The sequence below is a fragment of the Schistocerca gregaria genome, chromosome 6, assembly GCF_023897955.1.
Source record: "Schistocerca gregaria isolate iqSchGreg1 chromosome 6, iqSchGreg1.2, whole genome shotgun sequence".
NCBI classification, from domain to species: Eukaryota; Metazoa; Arthropoda; class Insecta; order Orthoptera; family Acrididae; genus Schistocerca; species Schistocerca gregaria.
The window spans coordinates 247,530,042-247,547,826 of NC_064925.1; the positions used below are offsets into that span (position 1 = coordinate 247,530,042).

At 43.5% G+C, this 17,785-nt stretch overlaps 1 protein-coding gene across 2 annotated transcripts in view; it reads right to left on the reverse strand.

Annotated features, from left to right (window-relative positions):
• LOC126278566 (adhesion G-protein coupled receptor D1-like) overlaps window positions 1-13,112 on the reverse strand; it is a 159,291-nt gene extending 146,179 nt beyond the window's left edge. Inside the window, exon 1 of one of the 2 annotated variants that reach the window (XM_049978767.1) lies at window positions 12,964-13,112. The gene's annotated coding sequence lies outside the window, so the exon portion shown is untranslated. The remainder of the gene's footprint in view (window positions 1-12,963) is intronic. The other variant, XM_049978768.1, reaches the window with a different exon arrangement.
• Window positions 13,113-17,785: the final 4,673 nt, after the last annotated feature.

The window sequence follows — 17,785 nt, forward strand, 5'->3', positions numbered from 1 at the left end:
TGGAGTGCTTAGTACACCTACCATTGTACCACTTAGGCCTTCGTCCCATATCATTAGCGTATGATATATGGGAAGAATGATAGCTTGAACACCTCTATGCGCTCTATAACTAATCTGATTTTCTCTTCGCGATCGCTTCGGGAGTGATACGTAGGTAGTGGCTGTAGTACATTCATATGAGGGCGTTCAGTAAGTAGTACTTAATATATATTAAGCACGTTGGTTTGTTGGTTTTATTCAGGACTCCAATAAAGCCAATTTTCCCCACTCTTTCGGCTACAAAACCATGTTTATCAACGTAATCTCCCTTCAGTGCGGCGACTTACACCACCTTACTAAGAGTGCCCGTTGGCCCAGAAAGGACCCACACTACTGATCGACTTCGGAATCAATGTCTTGCCACATCAATAACCTCCCCATCATGCGCGCAATGCTTCCCAAGGAGTGCGTCCTTGTTTTTATCAAGCAGATGGAAGTCGGACATTGCGAAATCCGAGCTGTAAGGCGAGGAAGAACAGTCCAATAAAGTTTTTTGAGCTCCTCTCGGGAGCGTAGCCCTGTGTGAGACCTTTCGCAGCCACATAGAAGGAGAAGTTCTGTTGCATTTTTGTGGCGACGAGCAAGCTGAAGGCATTGCTTCACAGAAAACGTCAAACAGAGTCACAGAGTCCCAGAAGACCGTCGCCATGGCTTCACCGCATCAGGGTGATGAACTGAAATTTTTCTTCGGGGGAGAAGTGGTGTGGCGCCACTAAATGGCTTGCCGTTTCGTTTCCAGTTCGAGGCAACGAACCCACTTATCATCCCCTCTGACGACTGTCGACAAAAATATTATCACTATCAGTCTCTTAACGCGCGAACAATACCGCACAGATGGTCCTTCGTTACTGTTTATGGTCTTCTGTTACGCTGTGAGGAACCAAACACATCTCTGAGTGCCCCAACTGGTAGGCGATCGTGTCAGCACTACCAATAGAGACGTCCAGTTGATCAGCAAAGTCTTTGATTGTGATCCGTCGATCGCCTCGAAAGAGAGCGTCCGCTCGTTCCAACACTGCAGGAGTCACAGCTGTGTGCATCCGGCTGGCAAGCGGTAGATCGAATAGGTCTGAGCGACTTCGTTGCGATGGTGACAGACCCTTGCCCAACGGCTCACCGTGCTTTTGTTCATTAACATATCTCCGTAGACATTCTGCAAACTCTTATGAAAATCTGTGAATCGCCGGTTCAACACAAAAAAAAAAAACTGTGACACCTGTCTACTTGGAACGCACCTCCGTTACAGACGCCATTCTGAAGATTAAGTACAGTGCCGCCACTATCGTAACTTCATAAAGCTCCCCGTTCGTCCTTTTCGTTATGGGTGGCACATACATGAGCTATATTCTATGACGAGTCGCACGTCCCTTATAGCCTGACTGCATTGCCCTACAACCCACTACCGCCTGCTTTACCTACGACCAAGCCTGTACAATTTATATATTTCATTTCTTTACAAATTTTTATTTCTGTGAGTTGATGGATCCCATCACTGATACTGTAGTTATAGATTACTACGTTTCTTCGTGTTGTGAAGCGCATAGTTATTAAGATATAACTAGGGTTACCATTATCACTGTTTGTCGTCGTCCGGGGGGAATTTTTGAAAAGTCTCTAATGTCTTACATTTACAGAAACAAAAAGGGATCGTTAGAAATGAACTGGCAGCTGTGAAAATAGAAACGAATAATTGGTTATAAGCCGCAACTGCAAGTCGCTATGGTTAAAAATGGCTCTGAGCACTATGAGACTTAATTTCTGTGGTCATCAGTCCCCTAGAACTTACAGCTATTTAAACCTAACTAAACTAAGCACTTCACACACATCCATGCCCAGGCAGGATTCGAATCTGCGACCGTAGCGGTCGAGCGGTTCCAGAGTGTAGCGCCTAGAACCGCTCGGTCATCTCGGCCGGCGCAAGTCGCTATGACAACACAGCTACAGTGATACAGCGTATACATTCCATAGCAACAAAGAACGATGCCTGTGGCTACACAGCATTTGAGCTCTGGGTTAAAATGGACTTTGGTGTCGGCGGTGTCTGCGTGCTGTGCAGATGTTGGTAACGGTGCGATGAATGACGGGAAATCGAGACAACGACAAAGTATGCATGGATGATGTACAAAAGTGTGTACAGTTCTTGAGTGATAAAGGCATTGTAATAAATTATGTCAAGTGTTGTGATGAGATATGTAATGTAAATCAGTTGTTGCAGAATCATAGCTCTGAACTTGAGAAATTGTCCTGTAATGATAAGTGGGTTAGATATTTTAGTGGTAGCAAGCATGAGGACTGCCATTCTGAACTATTGAACCTAATTCAGTTTTTTTCCTCTCCCTGTACTTAATGATAATGTTGAAAGAGTATTTTCACTAATAATAGCACAATAGACAGATGAAAGGAACAGCTTGTGTTGATTCGGTCAAAGGTATTGTTTTTGTAAAGTATAATTTTGAAAACTTCAGTTGTTTGGAATTTTTTGATTATATTTCAACCAAGCTAAATGTTTTGCACACGATTAGTTCTTCAGAGAAATATAATTGAATGCTGTTGATTATCATATTTAACATTGTATGTGTCAGAATTTAAAAAAAAATATTAATGTATATGCATGTGGGTATTATAAATAACATTTAAATTAGAAATTTACATAATCTTTTTCATTGAGCGATAATGTCCTACATTTTTGACTAATGTCCTACATTTTTTAACAATGTGTCCTACATTTCCATTAGATAATTTGGTAATCCTAGATATAACGGAATATTTATTCAGCATTTCCCCAACAGTACTTCATTAAAGATAAACACAATATTAGCGAAAGATCTGAGGTTACCACTAATATTGGCTGCAAGGTCGTTAATATAAAACAGAGACCCCAACATACTTTGCTGCTGCAGGTCGAAAAGGGAAACCGAATGCGAATCCATGGAACTAAGCACTGAGCTACCTCGCATGCTCATACGATCGTACTTTTGATAATAAACGTACTTGTGGTACTGTGTCAGATGCTTTTCGGTAGTCAACGAACACTGCATCTACCTAACTGCCTTGATCGTTGATTTCAGTATCTTATGTGAGATGTTTCCGGAATCCATGTTTTTTGACATCTAGGAGATCACTGCATCTGAGATACCTTATTACGTCTGAAATCAGAACACGCTAATATTCCACAATAGATGGATGTCGAAGATACTGAAAGATAGTATTTCGGATCACTTGTGCTACCCTTCTTGTGGGAGAATATGTTGTAACTTTTTGATTGCTTTTAAGATTAGAACAATCGTGTATTTATTTGTTCTAGGGCCTGAGTAATCTAGAACGAACGTCCACGAGGATGTGTTTATAAAGTTTTGCTTTGTACTGCGCACATCCAGTACTGAGAGATAAACGTTCTTATTTACACAAGCAGACTTCACAGCAGAACAGCACTTGCTGATTGAAAGCATAGGGTTACATTAAAATGATTCCATAGGATCAAAAAAAAAAAAAAAAAAAAGTTCAAATGGCTCTGAGCACTAAGGGACTTAACTACTTTGGTCATCAGTCCCCTAGAACTTAGAACTGCTTAAACCTAACTAACCTAAGTACATCACACACATCCATGCCCGAGGCAGGGTTCGAACCTGCGACCGTAGCAGTCGTGCGGTTCCGGACTGAGCGCCTAGAACCGCGAGACCACCGCGGCCGGCCCATAGGATCAAAACCAAATTCAGAGTGGGGAAATACTAAATGCGGTGTCTCGCAAGGTTCAGAATTTGGCTCTCTTCTATTCTTGATTTACATGAATTATTTAAAAGATCTTTGGAGGGCTATTACAAAACCATGACAACTGACGATGATGCATGTACGCTAGTATGGGGCCAAACACATCTGCACCATACAAAGACTGGAGAATAGTCCAACAGGCATATAACTGATTTACAGAAAACAGTGGAACTATCAATTTTATAGAAACTCATGTAGAGATCAATGGGCATACACTAAATGAAACTCCGTGTTTAACATTCCTAGGCTTCCAGATGGATAATTTAGACACTTTCCTGTGGCTACATTAATCAAAAATCCCTGTTCTGTCTGCTTTGAAACCTCTATTGACTTGAAGACAGAATTCTGAGCACACACTCCACACTTTCAAACAGTGCCGTCCTGCAACATAATGTTCTTGGGCAATGCAACAATCCCAAAAAACGTTTTAATCTACTTCGCAGTGGTTTGTAGAGTACAAACGTAGAAGCTGTCAGTGCAAAGTTCATGCAAAATTGATAACCAAACATCCTACAGAAGACTTTTTCAGGGAACTGGGGATTCTATCAGTCACGTGGTAATACATTTACATTACTTTCATTTATAACAACAGTAAATTTAGGAACAATTATGAAATTTAAAACAGATATAGTAGGTGTAAAAGTAATTTCCATACAGACATTGTATCAAATAACGTAGCGATTTTTATGAAATCCTTAAAGGAGCATACAGATTGCTTTCGGGCCGGTATTTTCCTTTCGGTCTCAATTTCACAAAGAATTTTTAATTGTCGACTGGGTTACGTAATCCAAATTAATTATAATCAAGAAATAAGACAATGAAAGATAGAAGAAAAGGCACATTTTGCGTGATTTCGGATCCAAGCCACTTCTATGAATCACGATCGTCGCTACCTATCACTAGCTGTTACGACCAGCCAACAGACAAAGTTTTGATGCAATCTGTACTGTCATACTTAAACTGTGTTTAAGAAGCTAAAGAGAATATCACGATCTACATATACAGGATGCGCCGGGAAGAATGGTAAGTATTCAGTGATATGACAGGAACCCTCATTTGAAACAAAAAACTTCATGTGCACCTCTGTCCTGTTTCGAATAGGTTCCGAGATAGAACACATTTAATGTACATTGTTTTTAGCTAGTGGCGCGTTCGTATGTGTCTTTCCGATACAACCTCTTTGACGTTTTGCCACACACCTAGACTAATAAAGAGTATGCAGATAGGATGTAGGTTTACCGCTCCTGCGACCATAATGCTCCTGCTGCTGTCGAACACCGTCGGCGCTTTCTGACACCTCGAATTCCCGAGCAAACTGCCGGAGTTTTCAGCGCACTACGTGAAACAAGTATTCTTTCAGGTTACTATTTTTCTTCTGAGCTTATAGTTCAAAAAACTAGGCAGGAACAGTAACAAGTTGTTGAAATGGTGTAGCGTAGTCCTACTAACCCCATACGGCCACTTCCAGCGCGAACGTTACATGCGGGAAACTTGTACCTATTTCACATACAGTGTCCACAATCTTCACATTCGCGACAATGTGACACGACTTGAATTTTGTCACTGGTTACTTGCTGTATATGTTTGTTCCTGTCATATTCCTGAATACTGACCATTCCTCGTGGAACACATTGCATATTGGGAAAGTAAAATTTCCATTATCATTTCCCGATTATTTCTTCCCGTAATCTGCAAAGAGTCTTCTAGCACCTAAGCACACATTTCGTTAGCGTCATCAAACTTCCATACCATTGCACGCAACCAACTCCAAGTCAGGAAAGTAGTGGATTCATTCAGAAACACAGTTATGCGCATCGTTAATTGTCGCCACTTGCCGCTGTATCAGGCTACAGCACTGAACGGACAGGGAAAATACAAGCAAGTAAAGCAAACTACGTTCTTTAGATAACGCTGTTACGAGCGGCGAGAGCCAAACAACGCGAGAGCAGCTGAACATTCGGAGTCCAGAGATGTGTGCTTGTGCGTAATTTGAGGACGCCGTGGGGTGTTTCGCACATACGCATGCTGAATTTCGGACGTGGTAAATTTCGCATAACTTTGCTAGAGATGCGGTTCGAATTCTGGCAGGTACCTTCCTCATGGCGAAAAGATTGTTCATGGTTTGTGTTTGTGCCTACTCCTTCGACAGATTTATCAAGCAACCCAATTTTCAGTTGCCCCACTTTTGCTGTCTTTGATAAATTGCACTAAGGTTATGCGGTCGAGCATTTTTACAGAGCAGTATGACGCTGCAGCTGTCTGGCATTAAATCTTACGTTGTAACGCAGGGATCAAATATCTATTAAACAAAAACATAGAAATTCATTCTTCGATATGCAGACTGCACTGCTAAGGGAGAAGTAATTTGCTCATTTCGGAAGAAAAGCGTATTTGTCAGCAGCCAGCTTTTGCTACAAATAGTAGGGTAAAGGAGAGCAAGAAAACTTATTCCGACGTGTACGACGATATGAGCGTGCTTTCTAAATGTTTACAACATTCATTTAGGCTAACGCTGAAGGGTCAAAAGATACGTTACCCACATTTTAGTTCATTCCTTAACCTCTGAAAATACTGAACTTTTTTAGTGTTATTGCTGTTTAATTTCCCTTTAAATTATTTTCTCCAATCTGAGCCTATTCCGCCTTTAACCATTGTCTAAAGAACATGAAAAGCTGAACAGAAATTTCTGTGGCGACAGCTCCGTTAAGAGATTGAGCACAAACTCGAATGGATGAGGATGGAGCAGTAAACCGATTACGGAACCATCCACAGATACACAGTAAGTGCGTCAGGGAAATCAAGGACAGCCTAAACCTAAATAGCAAGACTTCGGGTCCAGCGTCTTGACAACTACACCATCTCGGTTGCTGTGTGACAAAGGAGGGAAACACGGAAAAATTTATTCAGAGCAAGTGAACGGTAACTGTAACCTTTCACAAAGCTAACGCTGACTGAGGAGTTTAACGCTGCGCCGGCAACGAAATCGTAAAGAGACAAAGCACAGGCTCAGACTGCGGAATCTTGGATATGTACCTCAAGCGTTTAAAGAAACCACGAAAAATCTAAATGCGAATTGCTCTGAAAGGAACTCGAGGCCAGTATCTTACTGGCCTACCACCTCGTTTGGTGAAAGAAAAAGAAATTAAGATGACTTGTACGAAGATATTATCCCGCAACACACTGTTTTGACACAGGCACCTCATTTCATTGGCAGTTACACATTTGCGTCCTCATTTAGCCATTTTATTTTAATACATCGCTCATTTCATGTGCATTTTTATTTCAAGACATACGCTGAGTTTTTTAACGTATTGTACTTTGCGTACTGGAACAGTGACTAGACACGGTGCAGTACCTGGTATCTGTTATTGTAAGATACTACGCCATTCAACGGGTGACGCTGTTACATGTTGATATATCCCGATTACGACATCTGGTAAATTGACACCAACGGCTAGTGTGTAATGTAGCTTGATAATACCCAAGAGGGTGAAACTAACTAATCGACAATGACACCGTTTGAAGTATGAGACGAGGAAATACCTTCGTACAAAAAAATTAATGCACTTGTGGAGTCGAGAATAGAAAAAGCTATTTATGGATGTGCATCAGGTTTAAATGCGAACATTTTAGGTTAGGCTATACTGTGAGTAAGAGACAAAGTACAGGCTTGGACTACGGAAGGATAAACATTTGACTTGAGCAATAAACATAAAAAGTGGAACTGAACTTTATACACTCAAAATTGTAGTGCAACACGAGCTACTAAAGGATGTTGACCAGTTCCATATCTTCGCAGCGTTATCTGCAATAACAGCGACGTAGATGCAGATATCAGCAACATAACTGGGACAGCTTCTGCAGTCTTTCAACGGCTGCGATAAGTGTGGTAGTTGTACTCTATAAGTACGTCAACATAACTGCGGCTGTACTCCTGTATCATGCTGCTGATGGAAATTTACGCGCCGGCCATTGTGGCCGAGCGGTTCTAGGCGCTTCAGTGTGGAACCGCCCGACCGCTACGGTCGCAGGTTCGAATCCTGCCTCGGGCATGGATGTGTGTGTCGTCCTTCGGTTAGTTAGGTTTAAGTAGTTCTAAATTCTAGGGTACTGATGACCAAAGTAGTTAAGTCCCTTAGTGCTCAAAGCCATTTTAACCATTTTTTGAAATTTACGCATGAGAGACCCGGAAAAGTCAGTAAAAGCAGCATGCAAGCTCAATGTTTTTCATCGAAGATGATTAAGACGAATTCTAAAGATCAGTTATCGCCACTACGTTTCAAGAGATGAATTGTGTTAAGAAGTGATATGCCCAAAATCGTTTTCAGAGAAGACTGAAGCTTGCAGGCCATGTTTTACACATAAGAGATGGTGAAGACTCCCCAAATCAGTACTGTTGTGGAAACCAACTGATGCACACACAAATTGAGGAAGAATTTGTAACACCTGTGAACGAACTTTTACAGATGACCTTCAGAGCGTGAACATGAACTGGGAAGAAGCTGAAAAACTGGCAGGTGGTGGAGTTCGCCGGAGGGAAATTGCCCTGAATGCTACTTTCAAGGCAAAGTCCCCATCGCAACTCCCCCTCAGATTTTGTGGTAAGGTGGCCCCGAGGATATCCCGTCAAAAACTAAACACAGGTCAAGCATGAAAACAGGAAAGTGGTGGCTGAACTGTGAAAAAAGAAGCAAAATAGAAACAATGAATGGTCCAAACTTAAGATCAATATTGAGCTAGTTTTAACAGCCATGGTTCGTGCTTGTCTGGTCACGGTATAAATGGCTCTGAGCACTATGGGACTTAACATCTGAGGTCATCAGTCCCCTAGAACTTAGAACTACTTAAACCTAACTCACCTAAGGACATCACACACATCCATGCCCGAAGCAGGATTCGAACCTGCGTCCGTAGCGGTCGCGCTGTTCCAGACTGAAGCGCCTAGAACCTCTCGGCCGCAACGGCCGGCGCACGGTATATTTTTCACAAAGTTTTGAACTAACCATTCGGTCATTGACGTGTCTATACACTGCATTCAGATTTGAGTCTATATCGTGGTGTAAAGTTCGTCTGCAACAGCGATGTACGACCAAGGGACCTACACACTCACGTACCTCCTACTTGTTCTGCACGAGTACCACATGTTATGCCTCTTGCGTTCCGTTTTGGAAGTTCTGTCTCTTGGATTCCTTTGTTGTATAGTATATCACACCCGTTCATTTGTTGTTTTCATTTGTGTGAGAAGTCTATGTGGCATCTCGCCTGCTCTCACTGTTCATCACATTTACGTGCGATGATAATATATTTTTACCACACGCCTCAAAGCCGGCCGGTGTGGCCGAGCGGTTCTACGCGCTACAGTCTGGAACTGCGCGATCGCTACGGTCGCTGGTTCGAATCCTGCCACGGGCATGGATGTGTGTGATGTTCTTAGGTTAGTTAGTTCTAGGGGAATGATGACCTCAGATGTTAAGTCCCATAGTGCTCAGAGCCATTTGAACACGCCTCATATTCTATAACCACCGTATAGTACGACTATGCCAAGACTACAGAAGAAGAACAGACACGTCAGTGACCGGGCAGACAGTTTCTAAATTTGTGAAAAAAAGGGGCCTCCAGGGAGGTTTGAACACGGATCTTCAGCTTGGCAGTCCAACACCGTCACCGCACAACCATAACGCCGTGGTTTTTGCATTTCGCTCCATGTTGCAAATCTTTAGGTTGGACAGCCCGTTCACTGTTTCTGTTTTGCTTCTTTTTTTCAACAGTTCAGTACACCTTGTTTTCATGCTTGATCTGTGTCCAGCTTTTGACGGGCTATCCGCTGGGGTATCTTACCACTAAAACTAAGGGGATGGGATGGGCAGTTTCCCTTGTTAGAACTGGAGAAACTAAGGCTAACATGGGGATCGTACGAACTTCTCTTCGCCGGTTTGATTCATACTCACTCTTTTTGTTGGACACGACTAGGACTTCAACATTCGAAAGCAGGAACACGCAACTTGTAAGTAGGCTGTTTAGGTTTTTATATTGGTAACGCCACGTAGCGCTCTGTATGAAAATCACTGCTGTGCTGTGCGCAGTCTGTGGCTGGGTGGCATTGTTGTAATATTCGCTATTGCAGCGTTGGCACTTTGCTGTTAGCGGCGCGTAGCGTTGCGCAGTTGGAGGTGAGCCGCCAGCAGTGGTGGATGTCGGGAGAGAGATGGCGGAGTTTCGAAATTTGTAAGAATGGATGTCATGAACTGCTATATATATTATGACTATTAAGGTAAATACATTGTTTGTTCTCTATTAAAATCTTTCATTTGCTAACTATCCCTATCAGTAGTTAGTGCCTTCTTTAGTTTGAATCTTTTATTTAGCTGGCAGTAGTGGCGCTCGCTGTATTGCAGCAGTTCGAGTAACCAAGATTTTTGTGAGGTAAGCGATTTCTGAAACGTATAGGTTAATGTTAGTCAGGGCCATTCTTTTGTAGGGATTATTGAAAGTCAGATTGCGTTGCGCTAAAAATATTGTGTGTCAGTTCAAGCAGAGTCTTCTATAATTGTTCACAGGGGACGTTTCAAACTCTCAAGTGTTTTCGAGAAAATCGTATTTGAAAATTGCACGCGTGCTTGTATTCTTAGTGTGGTAGTCAATATTCAATGAGTCCGCAGCCGAGCGAATAAGCGTATAGTTTCATGGTGGCAAGCTATATGCATATAATCTCACTAATGGTGCTTTTTTTCATTCGCACGTAATTCTAACAACAGGTTTGTGCGGTACGCCACGAAACTGTATGACGAACGAGAGCTATTTATGAATGTATATTAAGTTTGTTTTGCAATAGACAAATGGAAAAAACGATGCATATGCCAAAATTCGGCGTTCATTACAAGTCTGTATCTCGCAATAATTATTTTTTTCCTTGTTTCTATTACGAATATTATCCTGATTCGTGAAGTGTTCCATAGGTTACACATTCTACTTCTCACAGATGTAGATACAATAAAATAAATAAAACAATTGTACTGATTTGACTGAAAGTTCTTGGGCTATTTTTTTATTTGCAATCTCCTTACGAAATTTTTTTTCTGTAGTCATACTATTCTTTGGTTGTAGAATATGAATCATGTGGTAAGAATATATTACCGTCAAAAGTAAATATGACGAATAGTGAGACCAGGCGAGATGTCGCATATACCTCTCACAGAAATGAAAACGGGTGTGAACTATGTTACAATAAAGGAATTCAAGAGTCAAAAGTTCCAAAACGGAACGCAAGAGTCATAACAAGTGGTACTTGTGTGAACAAATAGGAAGTACGTACGTGTGGAGGTTCCTTATTTGCACATAGCTTCTTCAAGCGGACGTTAAACCACGACACAGACACAAATTTGAATATAGCAGACCAGACGGATAGTTCATAATTTCGTGAAGAAAAAATAAGTAAATAAGGTATGAGGGGAATTGGAATACGGATCTCCCTGTCCGCAGTCCAACACTGTAACCACAGAACAATAACGCCGCTGCTAGACAACTCCGCTGGATGTTGCACATTTTTAGTTGGGCCGTTCAGTGTTTTGATTTTGCTTCTTTCTTCAGAGTTTAGTGCACCTTCTTCCTGTTTTCATGATTCAAAAAAGACGATCGTGTGAAACCCTCTTCGCGCTATTCGTCCACGAGACTCAGAGGGCCATAGACACGGGTTCACAGGTAGATGCCGTGTTTCTTGACCTCCGCAAGGCGTTCGATACAGTTTCCCACAGTCGTTTAATGAACAAAGTAAGAGCATATGGACTACCAGACCAATTGTGTGATTGGATTGAAGAGTTCCTAGCATGTCATTCTCAGTGGAGAGAAGTGTTTCGAAGTAAGAGTGATTTCAGGTGCGCCGCAGGGGAGTGTCGTGGGACCGTTGCTGTTCACAATATACATAAACGACCTGGATAACATCGGAAGTTCGCTGAGGTTTTTTACATATGATGCTGTGGTATATCGAGAGGTTGCAACAATGGAAAATGGTACTGAATTGCAGTAGGATCTGCAGCGAATTGACGCATGGTGCAGGGAATGCCAATTGAATCTCAATGTAGACGAGTGTAACGTGCTGCGAATACACAGAAAGAAAGATCCCTTATCATTTAGCTACAACATAGCAGGTCAGCAACTGGAAGCAGTTAATTCCATAAATTATCTGGGCGTACGCATTAGGAGTGATTTAAAATGGAATAATCATATAAAATTGATCGTCGGTAAAGCAGATGCCAGACTGAGATTCATTGGAAGAGTCCTAAGGAAATGCAATCCGAAGACAAAGGAAGTAGGTTACAGTACACTTGTTCGCCCACTGCTTGAATACTGCTCACCAGTGTGGGATCCATACCAGATAGGGTTAATAGAAGAGATAGAGAAGATCCAACGGAGAGCAGTGCGCTTCGTTACAGGATCATTTAGTACCCGCGAAAGTGTTACGGAGATGATAGATAAACTCCAGTGGAAGACCCTGCAGGAGAGACGCTCAGTAGCTCGGTACGGGCTTTTGTTGAAATTTCGAGAACATACCTTCACCGAGGAGTCAAGCAGTATATTGCTCCCTCCTACGTATATCTCGCGAAGAGACCATGAGGATAAAATCAGAGAGATTAGAGCCCACACAGAGGTGTACCAACAATCCTTCTTTCCACGAACGAGACTGGAATAGAAGGGGTAGAGGTACTCAAGGTACCCTCCGCCACACACCGTCAGGTGGCTTGCGGAGTATGGATGTAGATGTAGATTCTTCCGTGTTTACGTTTTGATGGGCTGTCCACTGGGTCATCTTAGCACGAAATCTGTGGGGGAGGGGGGAGGGAGGTTCCCTACGTCCCCTCTACATCCTCTAGAAGTGTTTGATATGAATAATTTTATAATTTTACCGTAAGTGGCGTAAACCCATGCGATGATGGTGGTTTAAACCTCCGAAACGCGGTATAGAAACAAACTGAACGATTCCTGTAAATCAGTAAGTAAGTTTCAATTCATAGATTCAGGTCACAGTGTTGTCCTTAGTGGCGCACACATTGCTTCTCGATATAGATTATGTGCGATGAAGAACTTGCCCGAAAGAGTGGAAGGAATGAATGGTAATCACTGTCTGGCGAAAGCGTCATAAGACGCGGCCCTTGACCTTACCTCTGCCGGATGCCGCGTCACTGTTGTCCTAGTGCACACGGCCGCGAGAGATGGCTCTGCTTCTCGTGGTTCGGCCGGCGGCGTGTGCTGCGGTTATGGCGACCAGGGCAGTCTGAGCGAGAGAGCGTGGCGCGAGGCGAGCGGCGACTGGAAGGGAGTCCGTGGCTGGCGCGACACGGGGGCGTCTGCGGTGTGTGCTCTGTGGCGCCCGGCTGGCCCGGGGGCGGCAGAGGGGGGCGGGAGCGCCACGGTCACGCCGCCGCCAAAATAGTTCCGCCCGCTTCCCCCGCCCGCCGTCGTGGCGCTGGAGCTGATGCGCGAATGGACCTCGATTCGCAACTTGTACTGTCAATTGTGAGGTGCAGGGGTGTCGTGAGAAGAAGTCGAAGAAGTGCCGCTATAATTTCCTTCTCCTTTCTTTCCGCCGTAATTGGAATCGTACCTTTTCACGGCACGAGGGCGTTAAGCCGTCAGCACACGGACCGTGCAAGGGAACGTTTGAGTGTGCAGAGCTTCTGACGTCATAGTGTGGAAAAAACACATGGGTGAGTCTTTCCGAACGTACAGAAGAGTATCCAGCAGGTCAGATACTCTGAACGTGCGTTTGAACGGACCAGTGAGATGGAAGCACACCACCTACGTCACAGGCACACCATCTCTCTTCAGTACAGAGTCGCGAGACGCGATATTGGCTTTCAGTTAAGTCCATATGTATATATGTCGTTTCCAGATATCATGAAATTGAGGACCTCTTGAAAATCCTTCGTCACTTGATGACTCGTTGTAACAAAATAGCAGGAAACGTCAAACTGGTGATTAAAGAATTATTGTAAGTTGCGTATTATGAAAATATGCCGTTTCAAGGCTACGGCACATTGAGAATCCACCAGAAACGCGTTGTTCCATTTGTTATAATTAAAGGTCAGTTAATAACATATCTGCCGGCCGCTGTTGCCGAGCGGTTCTAGGCGCTTCAGTCCGGAACCACGCGCCGCTACGGTCGCAGGTTCGAATCCTGCCTCGGACATTGATGTGTGTGATGTCCTTAGGTCAGTTAGTTCTAAGTCTAGGAGACTGATGACCTCAAATGTTAAGTCCCATAGTGCTTAGAGCCGTTTGAACCAGTAACGTATCTACGATAAAGCTTTCAGGCAATAGTAAGACACGAAGAAAGTCGTATACAATTCCTCTTCGGAGTAGCGTAATGACTACAGTGGCACAATTGCATGATAACAGCTGATGTGTTGCTGGATTCAAAGTTTTTTTAGCGATTTCCACGTTTTGTGATAGATTCTGATACCTTCTTATTGGTTTAATAAAAGTGTATTGTATTATATTCGATGTTGTGTAAATGTGTGTTTTTCTGAGGTGTAAGTTGTTCAATTGGTTTAATCTACAACACAGCCTGCACTACTTGAAATAAGAAATTTTCCAGTTTCTTGTTTCAAGAATTGATTTCGCCTGTTGTAAGGATTCTGCTGCTGAATAGGCACAGTGATCAACTGAAAATGACATTAGGGTTTTACTATAATGTGAGTATAACGAAATAATTTTTATCTTATGTGGAGAACTATTGTAAATTTATCTCACACTGTTAGCCGCGCGGTCTAAGGCGCCGCAGTCATGGACTGTACGGCCGGTCCCGGCGGAGGTTCGAGTCCTCCTTCGAGCATGGGTGTGTGTGTTTGTCCTTAGGATAATTTAGGTTAAGTAGTGTGTAAGCTTACGGACTAATGACCGTAGGAGTTAAGTCCCATAATATTTCACACACATCTGAACATTTCTCACACTGGTGGTGGTGGTTAGTGTTAACGTCCCGTCGACAACGAGGTCATTAGAGACGGAGCGCAAGCTCGGGTTAGGGAAGGATTGGGAAGGAAATCGGCCGTGCCCTTTCAAAGGAACCATCCCGGCATTTGCCTGAAACGATTTAGGGAAATCACGGAAAACCTAAATCAGGATGGCCGGAGACGGGATTGAACCGTCGTCCTCCCGAATGCGAGTCCAGTGTGCTAACCACTGCGCCACCTCGCTCGGTTTTCTCACACTGTTTGTAACGGAACTTTCATGGACTGATGTCCTTTCTAACTAGACATTTCACTTCCGTTTTTCCCTTATTACATGGTCATTGATACTGAAGTGTTTACTTGGGTATATTACAGACGGAACAACATGGTTAGCACGCCTACAAAGGGGGAAATGTACGTAAGCGCAAGTCGCAGCGTTTCTGAGCCTTCGGAAACACGTTCAACTCGGCACGCTCAACGAGGACGCTCGAACGTTCCGAGTGCTGACGGGTTGTTACCGAGATGCTCAGCAACTTCCAGTGGCGGTCGCTAGAAGGGGAGGGGGCGTTCTGCGTCACTAAGAGGCATACTGTTTTCAGATTTCGAGAGCTTACGTTGGAAGATGAGTCGAGCAACACATTACTCCCTGCGTCGTACGTGTCGCGAAAATTGGAGAAATTAGATCACATACGGAGCTTTACCAGCAGTCATTTCTACCCCTCGCCATTCGTGAATGGAATAGGAAAGGGAGGAAAATGATAGTGGTACCAGAAGTAGTCTCCGCCACGTACCGTAAGACGGCTTGCGGAGCACAAAATTGGTTACAATAATTTACGAGGTTCGTTCCGAAACTAATACCTCCCATTTATTTTCATGGCGACGGGAACAAATACAGAAAGCAAAATAACACACCTAGATTTACACCCTCACTCAGAAAGCCATCTTAATCCTAGTTTACACGACACTAGGCTGCACCCAATTGCGCAGTCGACCGTTGCACATGGGCGCCGCGCAATTGCGCAACTCGTTGCTGAAACTAAACTCTTTTGGCTAGTTCCAGTTTTGGCGCACTGATATGCCTCGATTCTAGGTGTGTCGGTAGAGTGTACACGTACAGAAATGTGCAGTGCGGAAAAAGAGGATAATTTTCACATTTTCGTTATTTATTCTTCGCATAGGTGTTTGCGAGATTTCAGTGACATTGATTACAAAACCAAACAGCTACATGTTTCTGAGCTTGAGGCCGTCATATCCGATCTGAACACAAATGCGTTGACAACATATGAGCAGCACGGCAAAATATGTTAAATTTGATGCATTTATACAAATAAATTAAGGAAAATACAGGCAAGCAAAACATCTGCCAGTGGTTGAAATGAAATGGCTCTAAGCACTAATGGGACTTAACATTTGAGATCATCAGTCCTCTAGACTTTGAACTACTTAAACCTAACTAACCTAAGGACATAAAACACATCCATGCCCGAGGCAGGATACTAACCTGGGACCGTAGCAGCAGCGCGGTTCCGGACTGAAGCGCCTAGAACCGCTCGGTCACAGCGGCCGGCCTCTGGCGGTGGAACTGCTGACGTCTACAAAATTAAAATCCATTGAATCAAGTGGCCGATTATTTTATTAAGAAATTTGTTGACAGGGGGAAAGGCTACACAAATCTGGGAAGTTTAATTCTTTATTCGATATTCATTTATTTACAAATTTACAGCAGTGCTTCCTATTTGCAAATTGTAGTACACTAAGTTGGCAGAAGTCAGGTAATGGCGATATGCAAGTACACAGATGGGTGATAGCATCGCGAGCATAAGGTATAAAAGGGCAGTGGACTGGCGGAGCTGTCATTTGTACTCAGGTGATTCATGTGAAAAGGTTCCCGACGTGATTATGGCCGCACGACGGTAAATATCAGGCTTTGAACGCGGAATCGTAGATGGAGCTAGTCGCATGGGATATTCATTTTCGGAAATCGTTACTGAATTCAATATTCGGACAGTCACAGAGTCAAGAGCCCGCCGAGAATATCAAATTTCAGGCCTTACCTCTCAGGAATAAAAGGGGAGGCCGCCTAGTAGAATTTCGCACAGAGCATAATTTAATCATCGCTAACTCTTGGTTTAAGAATCTTGAAATAAGGCTGTATAAATGGAAGAGACCTTATACTGGAAGGTTTCAGACTGGTTATACAATGGCAAGAAAGAGTTTTCAGAACCATATTTTAAATTTTAAGACATTTCCAGGGGCTGGTGTGGGCTCTGACCACAATTTATAGGACGAAATTAGAATTAATTTAATACGTCCAGCTGTTGAATAGCTCTGAGCACTATGGAACTTAACTTCTGAGGTCATCAGTCCCGTAGAGCTTAGAACTACTTAAACGTAACTAACCTAAGGACATCACACACATATATGCCCGAGGCAGGATTCCAACCCGTGACTGTAGCGGTCGCGCGGTTCTAGACTGTAGCGCCTAGAACCGCTCGGCCACCACGGCCTGCTGTCCAACTGTTATCGGGCGTAGACAACGGAGACAGGTGAAAATGTGTGCCCCGACCGGGACTCGAACCAGGGATCTCTTGCTTACATGGCAGACGATCATCCATTTTTTTTATGCCATTTTGTCCTATATTGTTCGTTGAATCTGTTCGTGGCGGACATCCGATGACACCCATTCAGGCTCTTTGTTGATCCATTCACTCAGTTTTTTTTTATTGCAGAGGGTAGCTAACCCTCTGACGAAGCACGCTGAGCTACCGTACCGGTATCCATCTGAGCCACCGAGGACACAGAGGATAGCGCGACTGCATGGACCATCTCGCGCACGCCTCCCGCGACACCCACATTCTCACCTTGTATGTCCACACACTACATCCGTAGTGTCCCATCCCAACACACTCATTACTGGTGAAAGACATTCTTACCAAGTCCCGTAAGAGTTCGGAGGAATATGTGTGCATCCGCACAGAAGAAGAAGGTCATGGCCAGTATTGCTAGAACTATATAATTATATGGATATGTTCTTT